The 26,990-nt window shown below is 40.7% G+C and overlaps 1 protein-coding gene and 1 pseudogene across 2 annotated transcripts in view; both read left to right on the forward strand.

Moving 5' to 3' along the window:
- Positions 1-670: 670 nt before the first annotated feature.
- LOC132496338 (translationally-controlled tumor protein-like) lies at positions 671-1,269 on the forward strand (annotated as a pseudogene).
- Positions 1,270-5,098: 3,829 nt separating this feature from the next.
- The window catches only part of RALA (RAS like proto-oncogene A), an 89,071-nt gene continuing 67,179 nt past the window's right edge, over positions 5,099-26,990 (forward strand). For both annotated transcript variants that reach the window (XM_060108661.1, XM_060108663.1), the window contains exon 1: positions 5,099-5,316. The gene's annotated coding sequence lies outside the window, so the exon portion shown is untranslated. The remainder of the gene's footprint in view (positions 5,317-26,990) is intronic.

Raw genomic sequence — 26,990 nt, forward strand, 5'->3', positions numbered from 1 at the left:
TTGGACTTATAAGATTTGAGTTCATTTCTGGCTCTATTTAGGGTTCTGTGTGACATTGGATAAGTTACTGAAACCAGAACCTCCCAAACCTAAACTGATGATCAGAATTTGAAGGAGGGTGTTATAGCTACAAATATAACTATTTATATTTGTTATATTTTTAAATTTATATACATGTAAGGCTTCACCCAAGACTTTCTAATTGACTTTGTTTAGAGTGGGACTCAAGAATCTGAATTTCCTTTAAAGCTTTACAGATCTTCCTCAACTTATGATGGGGTTATGTCTCAATAAATCCATCATAAATTGAAAATATTGTAAGTTAGAAATGCATTTAATACACCTAACCTACTGAACATCATAGCCGAGCCGAGCCTACTTTAAATGTGCTCAGAACACTTGCACTAGCCTACAGATGGACAAAATCATCTAACACAAAAAACTGCTTTGTAATAAAGTATTGACTATCTCATGTAATTTAGTGAATACTGCTCTACAAATGCACAAGTGAATGGTTGTCTGGGTGCAGCGTGGTTGGAAGTGTATTGGACTGGGAGCCGGCATTTCATCAAGAGAGAAAGAGAGGTGCCCTCTATATGAGGTTGGGGAGCGGCAGATTCGGCCTTTTCCGCCCGCTCCCCCCTCCCCCGAGCGCTGCTCCGGCTGCACCGCGCTCACTCTGAGCTCCGTGCTCCTAAGCTAGTGCTACCATTGTTTCCCTCCAGTCGCCATCATGATCATCTACCGGGACCTAATCAGCCATGATGAGATGTTCTCCGACATCTACAAGATCTGGGAGGTCACGGACGGGCTGTGTCTGGAGGTGGAGGGGAAGATGGTCAGTAGGACAGAGGGTAACATTGATGACTCGCTCATTGGTGGAAATGCCTCTGCTGAAGGCCCCGAGGGCTAAAGTACCGAAAGTACAGTAATCACTGGTGTGGATATTGTCATGAACCATCACTTGCAGGAAACCAGCTTCACAAAAGAAGCCTACAAGAAGTACATCAAAGATTACATGAAGTCAATCAAAGGGAAGTTTGAAGAACAGAGACCAGAAAGAGGAAAACCTTTTATAACAGGCGCTGCAGAACAAATCAAACATATCCTTGCTAATTTCAAAAACTATCAGTCCTTTATTGGTGAAAACATGAATCCAGATGGCACGGTTGCTCTGCTGGATTACCGTGAGGAAGGTGTGACCCCATATATATGATTTTCTTTAAGGATGGTCTAGAAATGGAAAAATGTTAACAAATTTGTTTGGATTGTTTGGATCTATCACCTGCTCGTCATAAGTGGCTGGCTGCTGCTTTTCATCCACACAACACCAGGACTTAGACGAATGGGACTGATATCATCTTGAGCTCTTCGTTTTGATGTTGATTTGTTTGGAGCAGAGGCATTGTTTTGGAGGAAAAAGACAACATGTCATGTAGGTTGTCTAAAAATAAAATGCATTTAAACTCAAAAAAAGAGAGAGAGAGAGAGAGAGAGAGAGAGAGAATCATGCCCATATGGCTAGCCCAGGAAAAGTTCAAAATTCAAAACTCGAAGCATGGGTCATCTGACCCCCAATACATCTGGGAGGCTTTTGTTGTTACCAGTTACTACTATATGTATAGCTTTTGTACATTGATATGTTTATAAATTGGTATATGATAAGCACGTATATAAAAATAAATATGTACATTATATAGCCATGAATATATTTAAATGTATGTGTTTATATATGCATACACCTTTCAAAAGAGAAATACTGAAGAAACCAATCTAAGAGGCAAAATTTCATCTACTTTAGGGATAGACACTGGACAAAACCTCAGAGGACTATGTATTTTATTTTGTATTTCTGATTAAACAATGATGAGAATGACAGAAGATTTACAGGAATGCTCACCTTCATGCTACAGACAAACATGTAACTGCATGCTAAGTCTTATTATTCTGTGGGGACGTGAGTACTGCTTTAATGCAAAATTCCAGTTAAATGACTGTAGTAGACTAATCTTTAATTCTAAAACATGATTCTGACAAAAGCATACCTATCTCATACGCCTCCCCAATGTATATATTAGCTATAAGTAGCAGCAAACATAAGAATTGTAGTTACTAAAACTCTTCTCCTCTTACTTTTTACTCATACCATATGTTAGTACATAAGGTTGGTTTTTAAATAATAAAAATTAACATCAATAAGAAACTTAAGTGTGTGTGTGTGTGTATTTATTATTATTAAAAAAATTTTTTTTGGCAACAACACACAGCTTGTGGGATCTTAGTGCCCCGACAAGCAATCTAACCTGGGTCCATAGCAGTGAAAGTGCGTTTTAACCACTGGACTGTCAGTGAATTCCCAAATCTAAGTATATTTTAAAACAGAAACTTTCATGTTCTTTGAGGTGCCCAGGCAGGAAATTTTGAAATGCTCATGAGTTCTACTGGACACTAGTGCTAATTATTAATAATATATACTTACAATTATGCCCTTTCATCCAAGTACCTCAAAGAGCTTTTAAAGCATTAATTTGTTATTTCTTATCTCTGAGAGGCAGGCTGGTAGAAAGTTATTATAATCTCTATTTTATAGTCAAAGAAACTAGGACTTAGAGAGGTTAAATGACTTTGCTTAGGTCATATGGTGAAAAGAACTTTGGGACTCAAGATCATTGCTCTCATTTCTAGTTCAGTATGTTATCCATTACATGGTTGGTCAATACACCTAAATGTAATTCTATTCTAGGAGAATTGAGAATAAATGTATTTGAATAATCTAAGAACTAAAGGTGAGAGTTCCTTATTTTTTGTGTTCAAAAAATCCTGTTATACAGGAATATAGAATAACAACTAATAATTAGTCTTTGGTTTGCCAGTGTACCTATTATTTATAGGGCTTTTGCTATAAGTGGCTTTCTGAAGCTTCTGCTCAAAAATGATCCGTTCTATTTCTGACTGCTTTAAGCTAGGTTAGCATAGCTGTGAACAAACAAGAATCGGCTGAGACAGGCTGACTAATGAACTTGAGGTTGTCTTTCATTGCGTTCCCCTTGCTCACTCTTGTTAAAGCGATCCTCCTCCTAGTTCTCCATTCAACAGGTATTTGTGTAACCTACCATCCTCAATCCTCCATCTGTGGCCATTTTAACTAACCTGTCTTGTCAATGATTAAATTTTAAAATTTTTAATTAAGGTAACAATGATATTATTTTATGATGCTATACTACTTATACTTTTGTCATATTCAGTTTCTTGTAAGCCTAAACTTTATGGCCCTTAGAAGAAATATGGTCCTTAGAAGACCATTATGCATATATCAGCACATGGGGATTTTTTTCAATGTAATATTTCAGCGTTTTTCCCAAGAAAAATTAGGGAGAAAGGAGAAGTGGCTTTGAATCTGTGCTCAATAAAGTGAGACTGCAGTTGGCTCGGGTGTGGTAATACAAGCCTGTGGTGTTTGTAACTTCATACCCCATCCTACCCAGAGCTGTAGACCCACGCAGCAACTGCCATTAGACACCACCATCGGTACTTAAAACACGCCAGGTCCAAAATGGCACTCATTTTCTGCCCCAACCCCATCCCAATCCTTCCTTATTTCATTTGGTAAAGTACACTTTTATCCTCCCCCAAAAGCAGAACATCAGTATTGTCACTTCCATTCTTTTATCCAGCAAGCACCTGCTTCCCAAGAATCTATCATCATAACTAGTTGATTTGGCATCCTGAACATTTTAGGAGTCCATCTTCTTCGGATGCTCACTGCCACTCACATTATGGTTATCCTTTCTCTTGATTTCTGTAATGGCTCCTTGTCTACAAGCTCTCTGCTTAACCTGCTCCTCCCATCAACTAACCTGTCCTCCACCAACAGCTTGTCAGTCTGTCCAGGGTCATTCCTCTATTCATTGCCTCACCACGGCATGAAAGACAGTTCATGTTTGACTCCTGACTGCTTCTTCAGCTTCATCTTTTTCAGCAGCCCAGGCTTGAACTTTTAAGTCCTGTAATTACTACTCAGACTTCTCAATACTCTTTATTTGTTCCTTTGTTTCATGTCCTTTTTGTCAGGATCTGGATGTGCTGCAAAATCCCTTTTTGGTGCTGTAAAATCCCTGTTTATCTTGAAAATCTGACACAGTTTTAGGAAACTCATCCATTCCTTTCTCTGTGTACCTTGATATGCCATACTTCCAACCGTAATTATTTGCTTCCGTTAGTCTGGGCATCCCTTGAATGGACTGTGTCAAGCAATGAGTGTTGCTACTCAGGTGCGAGGTGGGGAGGGAGGAGGATAAGGGAATAAATATCTACAGTTAAAAAGGGAGCTGCTAACGCATGTTAGTCTAACGATCGATTTCGAACTTGTGGAGGGATTAAATCAAACGATTTAGTGGAACTACTTCCAATTTAGGTTCCCAAATCACAGGATGGGGCCGCGGGATGATCTCAGTGCCATACCAGACATCAGACCCGCAGTGTCGTAGGGGCTTTGAGAATCCTCAGAAAAGGATCCCCGACTATCCGCGGATGCGAGTTCTCCCGGGATCAGCTGTTAGACAGGAGGCCCAGGGCGGCCACCGAGACCCTCCAGCCAGGGCAGGCGACTGATCCGTCTCCAGGGATTCCGCCCGCGACGAGCCACGTCGCCGGTTCCACTCGGGAAAATCCCGGCCACGGGACGGAGTGGCCTAGGACGCCCCGGGAGAAGAGGCCGCCCCCTGGAAGCAAGATGGCGGCCTCCGCTCTCCCCCTCCTTCCCCAAGAACCCCCTCCTGGTCCCCAGAAGAGACAAGGACGTCGTGGCGCCGGCGCCGAGATCCGGGAAACTCTGCGAGGCCCGCGGCCCCTCCCGGGCCCCGGGGAGGTGACTTCACCTCGCCGGGCGCAGAGAGCCGGGGGTGGGGTCGCCCGAGAGACAGTGCAGCCCGCCCTCAGCGCCCGGAGGGTGGACGCCAGCTAGCCCGCTCCCTCCGGCCATTGTTCTCCAGCTCCGGCCCCCACATCCTCCTCTCAGCCCGCGGACCGGAAGTTACTTCCCCTCAGGCTCCGCCCCGCTCCCAGCGCCCCGGAAGTGATCTGCGGCTGCTGCTGCAGAGCGGCCAGCAGGAGGGTGGATCTCCCGAGAGCAGGGCGCCCCGAGCCCTCCTCCGCCTCCTGCTGCCGCCCAGACTCCACCGCCTCCTGTCGGACTCCTCCTTCGGCCGCTCCCGGCGCGGAGCCTCCTGGACGACAAGGGCCGAGCACTCTCCAGCTGGAGCCAGCTCAGCCGCGACTTCCAGAGCCCGCGGGGCGGTGGACCGGCTTGCGGTGCAGGTGAGCGATGCCCGCCCGGGCCGCCTGGGGAGGGGCTGGGGCCGCCGGGGTGGCGGCGGGGGTGTGTCTGGGCGGCGGCGGGCCGAGGCCCAGGCGCCGGGCCCGGACGCCGAAATTGCACCTCCCGCGTTCTGCCCGGGAACCAGCTGCGGGACTAGCCCGGGCTGGAATCCGGGGCGCCGGGTTCGCCGCTGTGCGGGCGAGTGCACTCCCGAGAGCGGACAGTTGCGGCGAGGTCTCCCGACCCCGGCACCCCCTCGAGCTGGCCTCGTCGGAAGGTCACCCCACATCTCTGGCCCGCCGCGCCGAGGTCCCCGCCTGGGCGGTGCCCGCAACCTGGGGGGACCGGTCGCCGCAGTCCCCGCGCCTCACTGCGCCCCTCTCCCCTCCTTCCCTTTATTTCACTCCTTGTCTGTGTGCGAGCAGTTGCTTTTTAAGCGTCTCCGGTAGGGTTTTGTGCCAGTTAAAGGAATAGCTGTTTCAGGTTGAAGTCATTAGATGGTCCGCACTTAACTGAATAGCCGGTCCTGGGCTCTTGCACAGGTTTAGCCAATAATCGGGAATCAAGCCTCTGAAACGAGGACGAGAATATGGATATTTTGAGTGAGGGAGGTGTTTCTTCCGTGGTTCGTTCCTGAAGGTTTTCCAGAAGTGGAAGATGTGATTTGTGTGCTTTAGGCTGGGGATATGTGTGTAAGTGGGCGGGGGTGACGGCGCAGAGAGGTGGCAGTGTTGTTTCAAGGTTTAGGGAGAATTAGGGAGTTGACTGGCCTTTTCTCGGAAACCTGAATGTCCAGACTTGCGAGAGCACATCCAAGTGTCATTGAGGTTGTATGAGAACTCCAGGGCCACGCCCTGCCTGTCAAGCTGAAAAGCACCTAATTTACGAATTGTGTTTGGGGGCCGCGGGGAGGGGGGCGGGGGGGAGATCATTATAAAATATGTGTCATGAGTTAATTCTTGTCCTGGAAGTAAATTACAACTTTAATTATGCTCCAAAAAGTATATACTAAATGTCGTTAGTGAACTCAGTTTTCACCAAAGGTATTCCTTTTAGCTTATGTTTACTAATGTATTTAAATATGTCTTATACGCTTATGTTTCTGTCTCTGTTAATGCAATATTATTATAAAATGACTCCTGTGACTCTTAAAACATTATTTTTAGATTATGAATTTCTTCAGGGCAGGAGCCATGTCTTACTCATCCCTGTGTTTCCATGCGATGTGGCCAGAACATAGAAGTTATTCACACAGCTTTTCAGTGAATGAATGAATGTGAAGGTGATCTCACAGTTGCCTTCCAGTAGTCATTTATTATGCGGGGGGGGGGGGGGGGGCTAAGGTTTTTTTGTTTGTGTTTTTGTTTCAGTTTGGATGCAGATTTTGCTTTGTCTTTCTGTTCTTTAACATGGTCAAAGGACAAATCAAGAAGAATCCTTTGCCATCCTTCCAAAACTATCCTCCCCTGAAAGATTAAAATTATATTTGGGGTATTGTGATTGGGCATTATAATAACTTACATTTCAGTGTTAAATGTTTACTACTTGAGCCTTTTTGCCCAGGGTTATCAAGAAGAGATTTCCTGGTGATAGGAAGTTTATGTTTGGAGTTGATAACCATACCCTGTCTTAATCAAATAGAGGAAATTGGGAGTTACCACTGTTGAGATAACGTGGTACATCGCAGAATTGCTTATAGTGGCTCATTTTTTCCCACGGGTACATGAAGTCCTCTGACATCCTCTTATGACCTTGACGTGATTTACCAGTAGCCACTTTAACACTTTTTTCCAGAGATCCAGATGCTGTTCTCCAGTGTGGCTGCTGAGTGTGCAGTCATCTGTATAAATTATTTTGAGGTAATTCTTCATACAACACTTTCTTTGCAGTTAATTTTTCATACAACTCTTTTCAGGGAAAAGGGGCTAATTACAGGAAAGAAACTTGTCTACCATTTGTGTGGGGAGATAATTTTTGTCTATAGATGGTTGGGTTATTTTCACTGTAGTGAGGTTCAAATAAAAAAGTGCTGATATCTTCTTTCCTCTCCGAATGTCTGGTCCTACACTGGTTTTCCAAGCTCAGCTTCTACAGAACATAGGTAAATGTACCAATATCACTTCTTGTATATGTGTGTGTCAGTGTAATATGCATTTGTACATGGGTTGCGAAGACCATCACTTTTAAAATACTGGAATAAGAGGCTGTGAATATTAATGGGGAAAAAGATAATGATTTTGAGGAAGTAGGGAGACAGTTCGTGGTTTTCACTGTTTTATAAAATGTTTTAATTTTAGACACTAGGGAGAGTGAAGCCTGTAATTTCTTATCTCAGTGACGTAACCACTATACAGAGGTCATATTTCCCTTATTTCAACAACTCTCTTGGTAATAACAGTCCTCCTACATTGATTTCCTGCCAAGCACTGTGATAAGAGCTTATAATTTTTAATCTCCACACTACTTCTGCAAGATAGGTAGTTTTTCCATACTTTACTAAGGCTAAGGGTAGTTATTTGCTGGAAGCTGGGCCGCTAGTACGTAATAGGGTCTGGATTTTGAAGTGACAATTTCTGAGAACATTGACTATTGCAATTAACCCTAAAAGACTGAGAAAAGAATTCGATTCTGATTGAGCTGAGCTTTAAGAAAGCAAAGATACTGATCTCCTCAGTACTCTTGGCCGTCACATGGGGCCTGGGGTAACCAGTGACCCTGGCCAGGTGGCCACAGATAGCAGCCAGTCTTCTGTTTATGGCCTTCCACATGTTATCACCTTCTGCGTGTGCCACGATGAAAAAATGGATGGGCATTGTTCATGTAAGTGTCCCGGGAGAGCAGAGTATAAGGAACTCAACTTCGGTGTTTGATTATTACTTTTTACCTTTCAAGTACCCGAACAGTCCCTATTTGAGAGGACTGTTGGAGACCTGTTTGTAGTGACCTTTCCTGCAATCTTGTTGTTTTTTTAGTTCTTTCTTGGACCGAAGGACATGGGGGAGAGGTTGTGGGAGAGTGGAAAGAATGGTAAAAAAGCAGAGGTGTAGACATGGGTCTGTTTTTACCATTTCAGACCATACATTATTTTCTCTCTGGGTTTAGTATGGAGGCTTAAAGGTGGCAGAATTCTTGTAAGGGTCTAACTGCTCTTCGGTGCCAGTAGAATTCTCTTCACTCTTCCCAAGGCTGTGCACTTTTTTTTAAAAAAAATGCCCTTTTCACTGGGCCTAATTCTAAGGATGTGTTCAGCTCTTGGTTTAAAAAAGAAGTGTAGAGCTCAAGTTAAAAATAGCTTATTCTCCAGCCCCCATTAATAACAGTTATTGTTTGTGTTTTTCTGTTTGTTTGTTTTTTAGCTCTAAAACACCTTTCTTACTACCCTATTGCACTCATAAGGATTTGGTTACAATATAGAAAAAATTCAGTTAAAGCTCTGTGTGTTCTTAAAAGATGTTTGAGTAAATTTTAGAAGAGAATTTGCATCTTTGATTTAATTATACCTGATGGTGAAAACGTATTCCTCGACATCAAGAGGGCATTCTGTACAAGCCAAGAAGCAAGCTTCCAGAAAACATGTTAGTATTCTTAGAGGCCCTCACAGCTAGAGGCCTGTATTAGGTTCAGTAGACAGACATAACGCTTGACACACATAATCTCTTTGAAGTCTGGGATCTAATTTCATCGCAGAAGTCCCTTATTGAAACTAAATATCAGGGTTTGTCAGTGTCATCTTGGAGAATAAAACACAGCAAGATTATGAAACGACTTCTACTCCCAGACACATTGTGAAGGTGGGGCAAAGATCCCCAGTTTCCACAAAGATCATGACTGTAGTCTTCGAAGCCACAGGATCTGTTGCTTTCTTTCGCAGTTGAGAAGCTAGCATAGTAATCCATTGAAAATGAGGTTGCCCCACTGCTGAGTGACTGCAGACACTTTAGTTCAGCGGCCCTGTCTAGATCTATTCTGGATTATTGTAGCAGCCTTTTAGCCTCTGGTTGGATCCCCCCCACCCAATCTTTTTTCCACACTTGGTTAGAGTATTCACGATACTCCCCTGCTTAAAACCCTTTCACAGCTCCTTCTTGCTAATTAATACAATCCAAATTCCTTTTATTTTTAATTTCATATATAAAACTTTTAAGGTCTGCTCCTTACCTAACTAACTCTGTAGCCTCATTTCTTGTTTTCCAGGGCCTTCAGTTCCAGCAATCCAGGCTTCTGGAATGCTAGCGTTTTTTCAGTCCCTCATTTCCTCTTCCTGTGATTTTTAACCACTCCTCCTTCCCCCAGCCTAAATATACCCCTACTTGCTTTTCAGAACTCAGTTTAGCTTATACCTCTCCAAAAATTGTATCTTGATTTGATTTTTTCTCTCAACTCCATCCTTCCAAAAAAACAAAACAAAACAACAACAACAAAAAACAACTTTCAAGACTGGGCTAGGGCTTCCCTGGTGGCGTAGTGGTTAAGAATCCGCCTGCCAGTGCAGGGGACACGGGTTCGAGCCCTAGTCCAGGAAGATCCCACATGCCGTGGAGCAGCTAAGCCTGTGTGCCACAACGACTGAGCCTGCGGTCTAGAGCCCCCAAGCCACAACTGCTGAGCCCGTGAGCCACAACTACTGAGCCCGTGTGCCACAACTACTGAGCCCACACGCCTAGAGCCCGTGCTCCGCAACAAGAGAAGCCACCGCAGTGAGAAGCCCGTGCACCCCAATGAAGAGTAGCCCCTGCTCACCGCAGCTAGAGAAAGCCCGTGTGCAGCAACGAAGACCCAACACAGCCAAAAATAAATAAATAAAATAAATTTTAAAAAAAGACTGCTAGTTGCTCCCCTTGCGAGCTGCCATAAAATCTACGACAGCACTTACTACTATGGACAGTTACTTCATTAGCCTATTGTAAATTTTGTTGACCACAGTCTATGGTAACCGCATATCTCCAGGTACACATGCCCTCTTAAAAGTCTTCACAGGACTTTATCAGAAGTTCCCAAACTTTCTCAGTTCCTGACATCCTTATTATATCAGTAATTTTTTCACAGCATCCCTAGGTCAGGAGAAACACCTAATGGTTTAATTTATTAATTTAGGTCCAAACAACTTAATAAGTATTTATGTACTGACAATTTAGTAACTTTTTGAAAAAAGGAATACACAAATTGAGTAACTTTAATTTTTAACTACTTAGTACTCCACGGTTTACTCAACCATTTCTCCTGTATTTGGACACTTAAGTAATACCCAATATTTTTCAATTACAAGTGGTGTTGTAATGCAAATCTTTGTTTCTTTGTATTGTTGGAAGTATATCTTCAGGATAAATGTGTATATATAAGATTTGTTAGATTTGCCAAATTTTTCTTCCTGTGGGGTTGTACTATTTTGAATTCCCACCAGTGGTATATGAGTGCTACAGCTTCAGCAGCAGAGCATGTTGTCAAGCTGCTGAATTTCTACTAATCTAATAGGTGAGAAATTGTATCTCAGCCTAGTTTTAATTTGTATTTCTCTTATCACAAGTGAATTGAACACGTTTTTTCATATGTTTCCCGGCCATTTTTTACATTTTTTACGGTGTTCATGTTATTTGCTCACTTTCTAAATAAATTTTGGTCTTTTCCCCTCAGAGTTTAAAAGTTCTTTGTATTTAAGTATATTAGTCATTTAACTTTGATATATATTGCAAATACTTCACCCAGTTATCTTTTGGCATTGCTTGTGGTATGTGTTTTTTTGACTTGCAAAAGTTTGTTTCTGTGTAGCCAAGTATATTAATCTTAAATTTATTGCATCTGGATTTTTCGTCATAGAGAGCCTTTCAATTCCCACAGGTTATAGAGGAATTCAGCCATGCTTTCTTCTAGTACTAATACAGTTTCATTTATAATACAGAGCACATTCAGTCCTCTGATCCATTTGGAGTACATTTCTATATATGGTGTGAATGGGTCTAATTTTATATTTTCCACATGGCTATCCAGTTGTCCCGATACTATTTAATTAAAAAACAATCTTGGCCCCCTTTATCATATACTCGATTTCCGTATGTAGTCGGGTATGTTTTATACTTTTGGATGGTCTGACTGTTCCTGCACTAGTACTACACTGTTTTAATCATAGAGGCTTTGTATATGATTTAGTATCTGGTAGGGCTAGTTCCCCGTTATTGCTCCTCTTCTTCAGTGTCTTCCGTACTAGTCTTGCGTGTTTCATTTTTCTGTATGAACTCTAGCATCAGTTTGTCCAAGTCCTTTAGAAAGCGCACTATTGGGCTTCCCTGGTGGCGCAGTGGTTGAGAGTCCGCCTGCCGATGCAGGGGACATGGGTTCGTGCCCTGGTCCGGGAGGATCCCACATGCCGCGGAGCGGCTGGGCCCGTGAGCCATGGCTGCTCGGCCTGCGCATCCGGAGCCTGTGCTCCACAACGGGAGAGGCCACAACGGTGAGAGGCCCGTGTACCACAAAAAAAAAAAAAAAAAAAAAGAAAGCGCACTATTATTTTTATTGAGGTCGCATTAAACTTGCTGTATAACTTAGAACTGATCTCTTGATGGTGTTGGAACATCTTAATCTAGAACAAGCGATGTCTTTTCATTTTCTTAAATCTACTTTTCTGTTTCTGCGGAATGGTTTATATTTACTTCGTATAAGTTTTGAACATTTATTGTTTATTCCTATGTATTTTGTGTTTTACCGTAATTTTGTTGTTACTATTATAAATAGAATTTTCTTATTAGTTATATTTACCAACTGATTATTATTCATGTATATGAATATTGCTAATTTCTGCATGTTTTTTGGTTACTTTTCTTTTTAATTTTTATTTATTTATTTATTTATTTTGGCTGCGTTGAGTCTTCTTTGCTGCGCACGGGCTTTCTCTAGTGGTGGTGTTGAGCAGGGGCTACTCTTCATTGCGGTGCGCTGGTTTCTCACTGAGGTGGCTTCTCTTGTTGCAGAGCTCTAGGCACGCGGGCTTCAGTAGTTGTGGCGCGTGAGCTCAGTAGTTGTGGCTTGTGGGCTCTAGAGTGCAGGCTCAGTAGTTGTGGTGCATGGGCTTAGTTGCCCTGCGGCATGTGAAATCTCCCCGGACCAGGGTTCAAACCCGTGTCCCCTGCATTGGCAGGTGGACTCTTAACCACTGCGCCACCAGGGATGTCCCCCTTGCTGAATTATTGTTATTGTTTAAGTACTTTTATTATTTTAGTACTTCTATCATTGCTTCTCTGTGGCCCAGATACACAGTTATGTCACCTGTAAATAGAGATTTTATCCTCTCCTTTTCCAGTGTTTTTGCATCTGTTTTATCTAATTGCATGGATTACTATCTCCAGAACAATGCTAAATAGTGATATAACAGTATCTTTAATAGAGATGCTGATTGTTTTATTGTATTATCTTCTCTGTGGATATACATTGTACTAGATATTAATTTAACTGGGGAAATACCTTTCAAAGACTGAAGTCCTTCACTATTTCTGTAAGAGATAGATATGGTAAGAGGCAGGAAGGTTGAATTTCCTAGTGGGCAGCAGCAAAGGATTGATACAATGATAATCAAGATAAGGTATTGATCCGTACTTTCCCAGTTCATACAACCATTCCTGAATTTTGTTCCTACCTCTCCCGAACTTCATTGTAATCTTTACTCAGCCAGTCGTGGGTGCCACGGGGTGACCTCCATTTCTCCTCTAGGCTAAAGCAGCCATAGGTCTATGAAAATCTATTTCCTTCTAGGCTTTCATAGTCTTTAAGTGGTTTCTGTGCTTTACAGATGAATTAGGCTCACCTTGTATTGATGCGATTATGGCTTGAGTCCTTGTGTCTGTAGGTCACATAGCAAGTCAGGCTTGTAATTAGATGAGTTTATCGATGGGGTGGCCCGTGGTACCCAGATATGGGGTAGTTCTAGACAAGTTTGTAGGGCCTGGGTCCATCTGGCCTTGAGGCAGTTCTTTCTCTAGAATTCATTTATAAAGATCTAGTCCTCTGGCTGGTGGTATATGTTGGTGTGGAATCAGGTGTAGACCAGCATCCTACACACATTCCCTCCACACGGCAATTACAGACACACACCAGTGTTCAGTCTCCCATGTTCTGCAGAGTATTTTCATTTCACTGCCATCTAATTCACCCAGAAAGTTCAAGTAGCATATTTTCTGTAGATTCTTATAGTTTCAAGGTTATCTAGGTCCATTTTGTGAATTCCCAGCCCACCTCCCGTTTTCTGTCTGAGTCATTCCAAATATTTCCTTTCCCAGGAGTGCTGGGTGGTATGATGTGTATTAATTTCTTGTCCCTTATGCCAAGGAGCTCCTCCCTAGAAGTCCCTACAACTCCCAGTCTATAACTATAGTCCATCTTCATTGTCCCATAAATGCTGGTAGGTCTCTAGGTTGAGGAGCTCTCACTCACCAGGTAGTACTCTTGGTCTGTGGCCAGTTGTTCATCTCCACTTCTCCTGGGACCCATGTTGCCTTTTTCTATCTGGGTCTTGGCCCACAGTTCAGTCTTTGGCGGGTGGTGGTTGGGGACTCTCCTGCCTTGAAGATCCTCAGGTCTCACCCTCTGCTACCTGCTGACACCCTGATGTCTGGGCTTGCAGGAGGCTGATCTTTTCTGTTGCCTCATGTTTGCCTTACTTCTCCTACCCCCACCTTTTTAGTCTGAGGACATTTTGTCTTCCTTCATCTTTATCCCTAAGACATTTCGTCTGTGACAGAAAATCCCTATCCCCCGAGGTCTTAAGCTTCTGGACACCAACCATAGTCTCTTAGTGCTTGGATTATCAGTAACTTTCCCACTACCCTTTTAATCTCTAAGATCTCCCTATTTCATGTGGCTGTACACTACACCTAAGGTAAGTCTCTATGTCTGTGACTTCGTTGATTCTTATTTGCTGATTGTGGCTTTTAGTAGCTTTCTTGGTCCCTCAGCATGAAATAAAACTTGATCATTTGCTCTGCCTGTCTCTTCTTGTCCTTGCTTTGGCCCAGATCATTAACCCATTCTCGTTTTTGTGTTTTGTTTTGTTAAAGTTTATGTTTTTTTGGTTACAACTATTTGAACTTTTTGTAGATTCATTAGTCATTAATATTTTTTGCTCTGTGAGTTGTCTTTTTATGTCCTTTGCTTATCTGGGGGGTGGTGAGGAGGCTGGATTTTTTTTAAATGACGGATTTGTTGAGATATAATTCACATACGATAAAATTTACTTTTAAAGTGTATTAATTCAGTGGTTCTTAGTATAGTCGCAGAGTTGTGCAACCATCACCTCTATCTAGTTTGAGAACGTTTTCATTACCCCCAAAAGAAGCCCCATGCTCATTAACCATAACTCCTGATCCCCTCCACCCCCCAGCCCCAGACAGCTACAAATCTACTTCCCATCTGTGGAGATTTGCCCATTCTGGTCATTCCTGGATACCATAAACGGATCATACAATATGTGGTCTTTTGTTTCTGGCTTCTTTCATTTAACATAATGCTTCAAGGTTCATCCATGTTCTAGCATGTATCAGTTCTTCATTCCTTCTCATGGCTGAGTAATGTTCCCTTCAATGGATATATCACATGTTGTTTATCCTTTCGTCAGTTGATGGACATTTGGATATTTCTACTTTTTGGCTTATATTGGCTAATGCTGCCATAAAAGTTGATGGACATGTTTTTGCATGGACATGTGTTTTCACTCCTCTTGGGTATATATCTAGGAGTGAAATTACTAGGTCACATGATAACTCCATGTTTAACATTTTGAGCAACTGCCAAACTGTTTTCTGAGGTACTTGTGCCATTTTACATCCCCACGATCATTTTACAGTTTCTCCACATCCTCACCAGTGTATGTTATTGTCCCTCTTTTTGATTATAGCTATCATAGTGGGAACAATTTCTGTCTTCTGCCATCTGCTAGAGTACTTTGTCTAAGCTGTCCTATGTACATCTTAGCATATCTTTTTTTCTTCTTAGATATTTTATTTCAAGGTCCAATTCCAAGAATGTTTTCTTTATTGTAAAAACTATAAATGTGACTTTTTGTTTGAACTTCCAGGTGAACATTCCTTTTGATTCATAACAAGATTCCTGTTTTACATTGGTGTGTCTGATGAGTTTAAGCTGTTAAAACTATAAATTGTTAAAAGTACACTTGTTGGGCTTCCCTGGTGGCACAGTGGTTAAGAATCCACTTGCCAGTGAAGGGGACATGGGTTCGAGCCCTGGTCCGGGAAGATCCCACATACAGTGGAGCAACTTAAGCCCGTGTGCCACAACTACTGAGCCTGCGCTCTAGAACCTGCGAGCCACAAATACTGAGCCCTCACGCCACAACTACTGAAGCCCGCGTGCCTAGAGCCCATGCTCTGCAACAAGAGAAGCCACTGCAATGAGAAGCCTGCGCACTGAGATGAAGAGTAGCCCCCGTTCGACGCAACTAGAGAAGGCCTGCGCACAGCAGTGAAGACCCAACACAGCCAAAAATAAATAAATAATTTTTTTTTTTTTTTAAAGTACACTATTAAAGGGATTTCCCTGGTAGTCCAGTGGTTGACTCCACACTCCCAACTGCGGGGGGCATGGGTTCGATCCCTGGTTGGGGAACTAGGATCACAGCCAAAAACAACAACAAAAGTACACTGTTAGAGTTAGCTGGGGGAAAGGGATAGTTGGGCAGTTTGGGATTGACATGTACACACTGCTATATTTAAAATGCATAACCGACGAGAACCTACTGTATAGCACAGGGAACTCTGCTCAATATTATGTAACAACCTAAATGGGAAAAGAATTTGAAAAAGAATAGATACATGTATATGTAAAAACAAAAACAAAAAAACCCACCACCAACAGCAAAAGTACACTGTTAACAAATTATGGCATAGTTAAGTAGTAAGACAAAACGCCCAGGTTAGAGTAGTGAAAGAGAATTATTCATAATGAACACTGTCAATGCTTTGAAGAATTGTTAGTGCAGTGTTGACTACAAAATTGAGGAAATCCAATTATAGACAAGAGTAACCAAATATGCTAGGTTTAATCTATGTTTTATTCCTATTCTTACTAGGAAGGTACAAAGTATAAATGAATAAATTTTTTAAAATCAAAATTTAGCACTTTTGTGTATATGATTTCATTTGATCTTTATATCAGCCAAGAGATATAGGTCGGAATGGGTGCTTTTTCAGGTGGGAAAATTTATTGACCTTCATTCAAAAATGCTTTCTCAGGCACTGCTATATAACTGAAGATTTCTGCACCAACTAATAACTATGTTGCTTTGTCTTAAATGACTACTTCAAAAAGTATTAGTTGGCAGTAGCATTTCTAGAAAGCTCTAATTTGCTGAGTCTGTGCATAATTATTTCATACTTTGAGTTCTCGTTTCTTCCCTCCATTATTTGCTGTATATTAACAGTCATAGACCAAAGACATGACAGTCTTTAAACCTCAACTGTGTGCCTCTTTCTGAAATGTCCAGAGAACTACATTGGTGAGCCCTTTTACATTTGGTTACACTTTAAAATGAGAGCACTCCATGTAAAGATGTTCAACGTCACCAATTTTTAGGGAAATGCAAATCAAAACCGCAATTAGGTATCACCTCACACACCCGTTAGAATGGCTGTTATCAAAAAGGCAAAGAAAAAACAAGTGTCGAGGTGTGGAGAAAGGGGCCCTCCTGCACTGTGGGTGGGAATGTAAGTTGGTGCAGCCACTGTGGAGAAACGGTATGGAGGCTCCTTAAAAAGTCTAGAATACAACTACCCTATGATCTAGCCATTGCATTTCAGGGTATTTATCCAAAGAAAGTGAAAACACTGATTTGAAAACACATACGCACCCCTGTGTTCATCACAGCCTTATTTATGAGAGTCAAGATTTGGAAACAGCCTTAGTGCCCATCAGCGGATGAATGGGTAAAGAAGATGTGGTGTACACACACACACACACACACGACAGAATACTACTCAGCCATAAAAAAGATGAAGTCTTGCCATCTGTGACAACAAGGACCTTGAGGGTATTAATGCTCAGTGAAATTAAGTCAGAGAAAGATAAATACCTTTTGATTTTACTCATATGTGGAATATAAAAAGAAAAAATGAAGAAACCAAACAAAGACAAATACATAGATACAGAGAACAGAGCAGTGGATATCAGAGGGCAAGGGGCAGAGGGGAGGGCAAGATGGATAAAGGGGATCAACTGTATGGTGACAGATACAAAGTAAATTTTTGGTGAGCCCGTTGTAGGTACAGAAGTAGGAATATAAAGTTGTACACATGAAACTTAGGTTGTAAACCAATATTTACCTCAATTAAAAATGTTTTGAGAAAATAGGAGTGCTCTTTTCCCCCTAACTTTGTGTTTTGAAACATTTTTTTAAAAATTGAAGTATACTTGGTTTACAATGTTGTTTTAATTTCTGCTGTACAGCAAAGTGACTCAGTTATACATATATATATTCTTTTTTTCTCTTCTATAACTGTAATTTAAATTTTATTTTCCATCTTTATTGGACTATAATTGCTTTACAATGGTGTGTTAGTTTCTGCTTTATAACAAAGTGAATCAGTTACACATATACATATATCTCCATATCTCTTCCCTCTTGTGTCTCCCTCCCTCCCACCCTCCCTATCCCACCCCTCTAGGTGGTCACAAAGCACCGAGCTGATCTCCCTGTGCTATGAGGCTGCTTCCCACTAGCTATCTATTTTACGTTTGGTACTTTTTATATATGCCACTCTCTCACTTTGTCACAGCTTACCCTTCCCCTCCCCATATCCTCAAGTCCATTCTCTAGTAGGTCTGTGTCTTTATTCCTGCCTTACTCCTAGGTTCTTCATGACATTTTTTTTCTTAAATTCCATATATATGTGTTAGCATACGGTATTTGTCTTTCTCTTTCTGACTTACTTCACTCTGTATGACAGACTATAGGTCCATCCACCTCAGTACAAATAGCTCAATTTCATTTCTTTTTATGGCTGAGTAATATTCCATTGTATATATGTGACACATCTTCTTTATCCATTCATCCAATGATGAACACTTAGGTTGTTTCCATCTCCTGGCTATTGTAAATAGAGCTGCAGTGAACATTCTGGTACATGACTCTTTGAATTATGGTTTTCTCAGGGTATATGCCTAGTAGTGGGATTGCTGGGTCATATGGTAGTTCTATTTGTAGTTTTTTAAGGAACCTCCATACTGTTCTCCATAGTGGCGGTACCAATTCACATTCCCACCAGCAGTGCAAGAGTGTTCCCTTTTCTCCACACCCTCTCCAGCATTTATTGTTTCTAGATTTTTTGATGATGGCCATTCTGACTGGTGTGAGATGATATCTCATTGTAGTTTTGATTTGCATTTCTCTAATGATTAATGATGTTGAGCATTGTTTCATGTATTTGTTGGCAGTCTGTATATCTTCTTTGGAGAAATGTCTATTTAGGTCTTCTGCCCATTTTTGGATTGGGTTGTTTGTTTTTTTGTTATTGAGCTGCATGAGCTGCTTGTAAATTTAGGAGATTAATCCTTTGTCAGTTGCTTCATTTGCAAATATTTTCTCCCATTCTGAGGGCTGTCTTTTGGTCTTGTTTATGGTTTCCTTTGCTGTGCAGAAGCTTTGAAGTTTCATTAGGTCCCATTTGTTTATTTTTGTTTTTATTTCCATTTCTCTAGGAGGTGGGTCAAAAAGGATCTTGCTGTGATTTATGTCATAGAGTGTTCTGCCTATGTTTTCCTCTAGGAGTTTGATAGTTTCTGGCCTTACATTTAGGTCTTTAATCCATTTTGAGCTTATTTTTGTGTATGGTGTTAGGGAGTGATCTAATCTCATACTTTTACATGTCCCTGTCCAGTTTTCCCAGCACCACTTATTGAAGAGGCTGTCCTTTATCCACTGTACATTCCTGCCTCTTTGTCAAAGATAAGGTGACTATATGTGTGTGGGTTTATCTCTGGACTTTCTATATTGTTCCATTGATCTATATTTCTGTTTTTGTGCCAGTACCATACTGTCTTGATTACTGTAGCTTTGTAGTATAGTCTGAAGTCAGGGAGCCTGATTCCTCCAGCTCCGTTTTTCGTTCTCAAGATTACTTTGGCTATTCGGGGTCTTTTGTGTTTCCATACAAATTGTGAAATTTTTTGTTCTAGTTCTGTGAAAAATGCCAGTGGTAGTTTGATAGGGATTGCATTGAATCTGTAGATTGCTTTGGATAGTAGAGTCATTTTCACAATGTTGATTCTTTCAATCCAAGAACATGGTACATCTCTCCATCTGTTTGTATCATCTTTAGTTTCTTTCATCAGTGTCTTATAATTTTCTGCATACAGGTCTTTTGTCTCCTTAGGTAGGTTTATTCCTAGATATTTTATTCTTTTTGTTGCAGTAGTAAATGGGAGTGTTTTCTCGATTTCACTTTCAGATTTTTCATCATTAGTGTATAGGAATTCCAGAGATTTCTGTGCATTAATTTTGTATCCTGCTACTTTACCAAATTCATAGATTAGCTCTAGTAGTTTTCTGGTAGCTTCTTTAGGATTCTCTATGTATAGTATCATGTCATCTGCAGACAGTGACAGCTTTACTTCTTCTTTTCCGTTTTGGATTCCTTTTATTTCCTTTTCTTCTCTGATTGCTGTGGCTAAAGTTTCCAAGACTATGTTGAATAAGAGTGGTGAGAGTGGGCAACCTTGTCTTGTTCCTGATCTTAGTGGAAATGGTTTCAGTTTTTCACCATTGAGGACGATGCTGGCTGTGGGTTTGTCATATATGGCCTTTATTATGTTGAGGAAAGTTCCCTCTATGCCTACTTTCTGCAGGGTTTTTATCATAGATGGGTGTTGAATTTTGTCGATAGCTTTCTCTGCATCTATTGAGATGATCATATGGTTTTTCTCCTTCAATTTGTTAATATGGTGTATGACATTGATTTATTTGCATATATTGAAGAATCCTTGCATTCCTGGAATAAACCCCACTTGATCATGGTGTATGATCCTCTTAATGTGCTGTTGGATTCTGTTTGCTAGTATTTTGTTGAGGATTTTTGTATCTATGTTCATCAGTGATATTGGCCTGTAGTTTTCTTTTTTGTGACATCCTTGTCTGGTTTTGGTATCAAGGTGATGGTGGCCTTGTAGAATGAGTTTGGGAGTGTTCCTCCCTCTGCTATATTTTGGAAGAGTTTGAGAAGGATAGGTGTTAGCTCTTCTCTAAATGCTTGATAGAATTCGCCTGTGAAGCCATCTGGTCCTGGGCTTTTGTTTGTTGGAAGATTTTTTTATCACAGTTTCAATTTCAGTGCTTGTGATTGGTCTGTTCATATTTTCTATTTCTTCCTGATTCAGTCTTGGCAGGTTGTGCATTTCTAAGAATTTGTCCATTTCTTCCAGGTTGTCCATTTTATTGGTATAGAGTTCCTTGTATTAATCTCTCATGCTCTTTTGTATTTCTGCAGTGTCAGTTGTTACTTCTCCTTTTTCATTTCTAAATCTATTATTTTGAGTCTTCTCCCTTTTTTTCTTGATGAGTCTGGCTAATGGTTTATCAATTTTGTTTATCTTCTCAAAGAACCAGCTTTTAGTTTTATTGATCTTTGCTATTGTTTCCTTCATTTCTTTTTCATTTCTTTCTTTCTTTTTTTTTTTTGTCTTCTTTTTTTTTTTTTTTACTTTCTTTTTATTTTTATTTTTTTTTTATTTTACAAATTTAATCAGTTATACATATACATATGTTCCCATATCCCCTCCCTTTTGCGTCTCCCTCCCACCCTCCCTATCCCACCCCTCCAGGCGGTCACAAAGAACCGAGCTGATCTCCCTGTGCTATGCGGCTGCTTCCCACTAGCTATCTACCTTACATTTGGTAGTGTATATATGTCCATGCCGCTCTTTCACTTTGTCACAGCTTACCCTTCCCCCTCCCCATATCCTCAAGTCCATGCTCTAGTAGGTCTGTGTCTTTATTCCTGTCTTACCCCTATGTTCTTGATGACATTTTTTTCTTAAATTCCATATATATGTGTCAGCATACAGTATTTGTCTTTCTCTTTCTGACTTACTTCACTCTGTATGACAGACTCTAGGTCCATCCACCTCATTACAAATAGCTCAATTTCATTTCTTTTTATGGCTGAGTAATATTCCATTGTATATATGTGCCACATCTTCTTTATCCATTCATCCGATGATGGACACTTAGGTTGTTTCCATCTCCGGGCTATTGTAAATAGGGCTGCTATGAACATTTTGGTACATGTCTCTTTTTGAATTATGGTTTTCTCAGGGTATATGCCCAGTAGTGGGATTGCTGGGTCATATGGTAGTTCTATTTGTAGTTTTTTAAGGAACCTCCATACCGTTCTCCATAGTGGCTGTACCAATTCACATTCCCACCAGCAGTGCAAGAGTGTTCCCTTTTTTCCACACCCTCTCCAGCATTTATTGTTTCTAGATTTTTTGATGATGGCCATTCTGACTGGTGTGAGATGATATCTCATTGTAGTTTTGATTTGCATTTCTCTAATGAGTAAAGATGTTGAGCATCCTTTCATGTGTTTGTTGGCTGTCTGTATATCTTCTGTGGAGAAATGTCTATTTAGGTCTTCTGCCCATTTTTGGATTGGGTTGTTTGTTTTTTTGCTATTGAGCTGCATGAGCTGCTTATAAATTTTGGAGATTAATCCTTTGTCAGTTGCTTCATTTGCAAATATTTTCTCCCATTCTGAGGGTTGTCTTTTGGTCTTGTTTATGGTTTCCTTTGCTGTGCAAAAGCTTTGAAGTTTCATTAGGTCCCATGTGTTTATTTTTGTCTTTATTTGCATTTCTCTAGGAGGTGGGTCAAAAAGGATCTTGCTGTGATTTATGTCATAGAGTGTTCTGCCTATGTTTTCCTCTAGGAGTTTGATAGTGTCTGGCCTTACATTTAGGTCTTTAATCCATTTTGAGCTTATTTTTGTGTATGGTGTTAGGGAGTGATCTAATCTCATACTTTTACATGTCCCTGTCCAGTTTTCCCAGCACCACTTATTGAAGAGACTGTCCTTTCTCCACTGTACATTCCTGCCTCCTTTATCAAAGATAAGGTGACCATATGTCCGTGGGTTTATCTCTGGGCTTTCTATCCTGTTCCATTGATCTATCTTTCTATTTTTGTGCCAGTACCATACTGTCTTGATTACTGTAGCTTTGTAGTATAGTCTGAAGTCAGGGAGCCTGATTCCTCCAGCTCCATTTTTCGTTCTCAAGATTGCTTTGGCTATTCGGGGTCTTTTGTGTTTCCATACAAATTGTGAAATTTTTTGTTCTAGTTCTGTGAAAAATGCCATTGGTAGTTTGATAGGTATTGCATTGAATCTGTAGATTGCTTTGGGTAGTAGAGTCATTTTCACAATGTTGATTCTTCCAATCCAAGAACATGGTACATCTCTCCATCTATTTGTATCATCTTTAATTTCTTTCATCAGTGTCTTATAATTTTCTGCATACAGGTCTTTTGTCTCCTTAGGTAGGTTTATTCCTAGATATTTTATTCTTTTTGTTGCAATGGTAAATGGGAGTGTTTCCTTGATTTCACTTTCAGATTTTTCATCATTAATATATAGGAATGCCAGAGATTTCTGTGCATTAATTTTGTATCCTGCAACTTTACCAAATTCATTGATTAGCTCTAGTAGTTTTCTGGTAGCATCTTTAGGATTCTCTATGTATAGTATCATGTCATCTGCAAACAGTGACAGCTTTACTTCTTCTTTTCCCATTTGGATTCCTTTTATTTCCTTTTCTTCTCTGATTGCTGTGGCTAAAACTTCCAAAACTATGTTGAATAAGAGTGGTGAGAGTGGGCAACCTTGTCTTGTTCCTGATCTTAGTGGAAATGGTTTCAGTTTTTCACCATTGAGGACGATGCTGGCTGTGGGTTTGTCATATATGGCCTTTATTATGTTGAGGAAAGTTCCCTCTATGCCTACTTTCTGCAGGGTTTTTATCATAAATGGGTGTTGAATTTTGTCAAAAGCTTTCTCTGCATCTATTGAGATGATCATATGGTTTTTCTCCTTCAGTTTGTTAATATGGTGTATCACATTGATTGATTTGCGTATATTGAAGAATCCTTGCATTCCTGGAATAAACCCCACTTGATCATGGTGTATGATCCTTTTAATGTGCTGTTGGATTCTGTTTGCTAGTATTTTGTTGAGGATTTTTGCATCTATGTTCATCAGTGATATTGGCCTGTAGTTTTCTTTCTTTGTGACATCCTTGTCTGGTTTTGGTATCAAGGTGATGGTGGCCTCGTAGAATGAGTTTGGGAGTGTTCCTCCCTCTGCTATATTTTGGAAAAGTTTGAGAAGGATAGGTGTTAGCTCTTCTCTAAATGCTTGATAGAATTCACCTGTGAAGCCATCTGGTCCTGGGCTTTTGTTTGTTGGAAGATTTTTGATCACAGTTTCAATTTCAGTGCTTGTGATTGGTCTGTTCATATTTTCTATTTCTTCCTGATTCAGTCTTGGCAGGTTGTGCATTTCTAAGAATTTGTCCATTTCTTCCAGGTTGTCCATTTTATTGGCATAGAGTTGCTTATAGTAATCTCTCATGATCTTTTGTATTTCTGCAGTGTCAGTTGTTACTTCTCCTTTTTCATTTCTAATTCTATTGATTTGAGTCTTCTCCCTTTTTTTCTTGATGAGTCTGGCTAATGGTTTATCAATTTTGTTTATCTTCTCAAAGAACCAGCTCTTAGTTTTATTGATCTTTGCTATCGTTTCCTTTATTTCTTTTTCATTGATTTCTGATCTGATTTTTATGATTTCTTTCCTTCTGCTAACTTTGGGATGTTTTTGTTCTTCTTTCTCTAATTGCTTTAGGTGCAAGCTTAGGTTGTTTATTTGAGATGTTTCGTGTTTCTTAAGGTAGGATTGTATTGCCATAAACTTCCCTCTTAGAACTGCTTTTGCTGCATCCCATAGGTTTTGGGTTGTCGTGTCTCCATTCTCATTTGTTTCTAGGTATTTTTTTATTTCCTCTTTGATTTCTTCAGTGATCACTTCGTTATTTAGTAGTGTATTGTTTAGCCTCCATGTGTTTGTATTTTTTACAGATCTTTTCCCGTAATTGATGTCTAATCGTATACCGTTGTGATCGGAAAAGATACTTGATACAATTTCAATTTTCTTAAATTTACCAAGGCTTGATTTGTGACCCAAGATATGATCTATCCTGGAGAATGTTCCATGAGCACTTGAGAAGAAAGTGTATTCTGTCTTTTTTGGATGGAATGTCCTATAAATATCAATTAAGTGCATCTTGTTTAATGTATCATTTAAAGCTTGTGTTTCCTTATTTATTTTCATTTTGGCTGATCTGTCCATTGGTGAAAGTGGGGTGTTAAAGTCCCCTACTATGATTGTGTTACTCTTGATTTCCCCTTTTATGGCTGTTAGTATTTGCCTTATGTATTGAGGTGCTCCTATGTTGGGTGCATAAATATTTACAATTGTTATATCTTCTTCTTGGATCAATCCCTTTATCATTATGTAGTGTCCTTCTTTGTCTCTTCTAATAGTCTTTATTTTAAAGTCTATTTTGTCTGATATGAGAACTGCTACTCCAGCTTTCTTTTGATTTCCATTTGCATGGAATATCTTTTTCCGTCCCCTCACTTTGAGTCTGTATGTGTCTCTAGGTCTGAAGTGGGTCTCTTGTAGACAGCATATATCTGGGTCTTGTTTTTGTATCCATTCAGCCAATCTGTGTCTTTTGGTGGGAGCATTTAGTCCATTTACATTTAAGATAATCATCAATATGTATGTTCCTATTCCCATTTTCTTAATTGTTTTGGGTTTGTTATTATAGGTCTTTTCCTTCTCTTGTGTTTCTTGCCTAGAGAAGTTCCTTTAGCATTTGTTGTAAAGCTGGTTTGGTGGTGCTGAACTCTCTCAGCTTTTGCTTGTCTGTAAAGGTTTTAATTTCTCCATCAAATGTGAATGAGATCCTTGCTGGGTAGAGTAATCTTGGTTGTAGGTTTTTCTCCTTCATCACTTTAAATATATCCTGCCAGTCCCTTCTGGCTTGCAGAGTTTCTGCTGCAAGATCAGCTGTTAACCTTATGGGGATTCCCTTGTGTGTTATTTGTTGTTTTTCCCTTGCTGCTTTTAATGTTTTCTTTGTATTTAATTTTTGACAGTTTGATTAATATGTGTCTTGGCATGTTTCTCCTAGGATTTATCCTGTATGGCACTCTCTGTACTTCCTGGACTTGATTAACTATTTCCTTTCCCATATTAGGGAAGTTTTCAACTATAATCTCTTCAAATATTTTCTCAGTCCCTTTCTTTTTCTCTTCTTCCTCTGGAACCCCTATGATTCAAATGTTGGTGCGTTTAATGTTGTCCCAGAGGTCTCTGAGACTGTCCTCAGTTCTTCTCATTCTTTTTTCTTTATTCTGCTCTGAAGTATTACTTCCACTATTTTTTTTTTTTTTTGCGGTATGCGGGCCTCTCACTGTTGTGGCCTCTCCCGTTGCGGAGCACAGGCTCCGGACGCGCAGGCTCAGCGGCCATGGCTCACGGGCCCAGCCGCTCCGCGGCATGTGGGATCTTCCCGGACCTGGGCATGAACCGGTGTCCCCTGCATCGGCAGGCGGACTCTCAACCACTGCGCCACCAGGGAAGCCCTACTTCCACTATTTTATCTTCCACGTCACTTATCTGTTCTTCTGCCTCAGTTATTCTGCTATTGATGCCATCTAGAGTATTTTTAATTTCATTTATTGTGTTCTTGATCGTTGCTTGTTTCACCTTTAGTTCTTCTACGTCCTTGTTAAATGTTTCTTGCATTTTGTCTATTCTATTTCCAAGATTTTGGATCATCTTTACTATCATTATCCTGAATTCTTTTTCAGGTAGACTGCCTATTTCCTCTTCATTTTTTAGGTCTGGTGGGTTTTTATCTTGCTCCTTCATCTGCTCTGTGTTTTTCTGTCTTCTCATTTTGCTTATCTTACTGTGTTTGGGGTCTCCTTTTTGCAGGCTGCAGGTTCGTAGTTCCCATTGTTTTTGGTGTCTGTCCCCATTGGCTAAAATTGGTTCAGTGGGTTGTGTAGGTTTCCTGGTGGAGGGGACTAGTGCCTGTGTTCTGGTGGATGAGGCTGGATCTTGTCTTTCTGGTGGGCAGGTCCACGTCTGGTGGTGTGTTTTGGGGTGTCTGTGGACTTATTATGATTTTAGGCAGCCTCTCTGCTAATGGGTGGGGTTGTGTTCCTGTCTTGCTAGTTGTTTGGCATAGGGTGTCTAGCACTGTAGCTTCCTGGTCGTTGAGTGAAGCTGGGTGCTGGTGTTGAGATGGAGATCTCTGGGAGATTTTCGCCGTTTGATATTATGTGGCGCTGAGAGGTCTCTTGTGGACCAGTGTCCTGAAGTTGGCTCTCCCACCTCAGAGGCACAGCACTGACTCCTGGCTGCAGCACCAAGAGCCTTTCATCCACATGGCTCAGAATAAAAAGGAGAAAAAGAAGAAAAGAAAGAAAGAGAGAGAGAGAGAGGGAGGGAGGGAGGGAGGAAGAAAGAAAGATAAAAGAAAATAAAATAAAGTAAGGTAAAATAAAATAAAGTTATTAAAATAAAAAAATTATTAAGAAAAAAATTTAAAAAAAAAC

Source organism: Mesoplodon densirostris, chromosome 9 (genome assembly GCF_025265405.1).
Source record: "Mesoplodon densirostris isolate mMesDen1 chromosome 9, mMesDen1 primary haplotype, whole genome shotgun sequence".
NCBI classification, from domain to species: domain Eukaryota; kingdom Metazoa; phylum Chordata; class Mammalia; order Artiodactyla; family Ziphiidae; genus Mesoplodon; species Mesoplodon densirostris.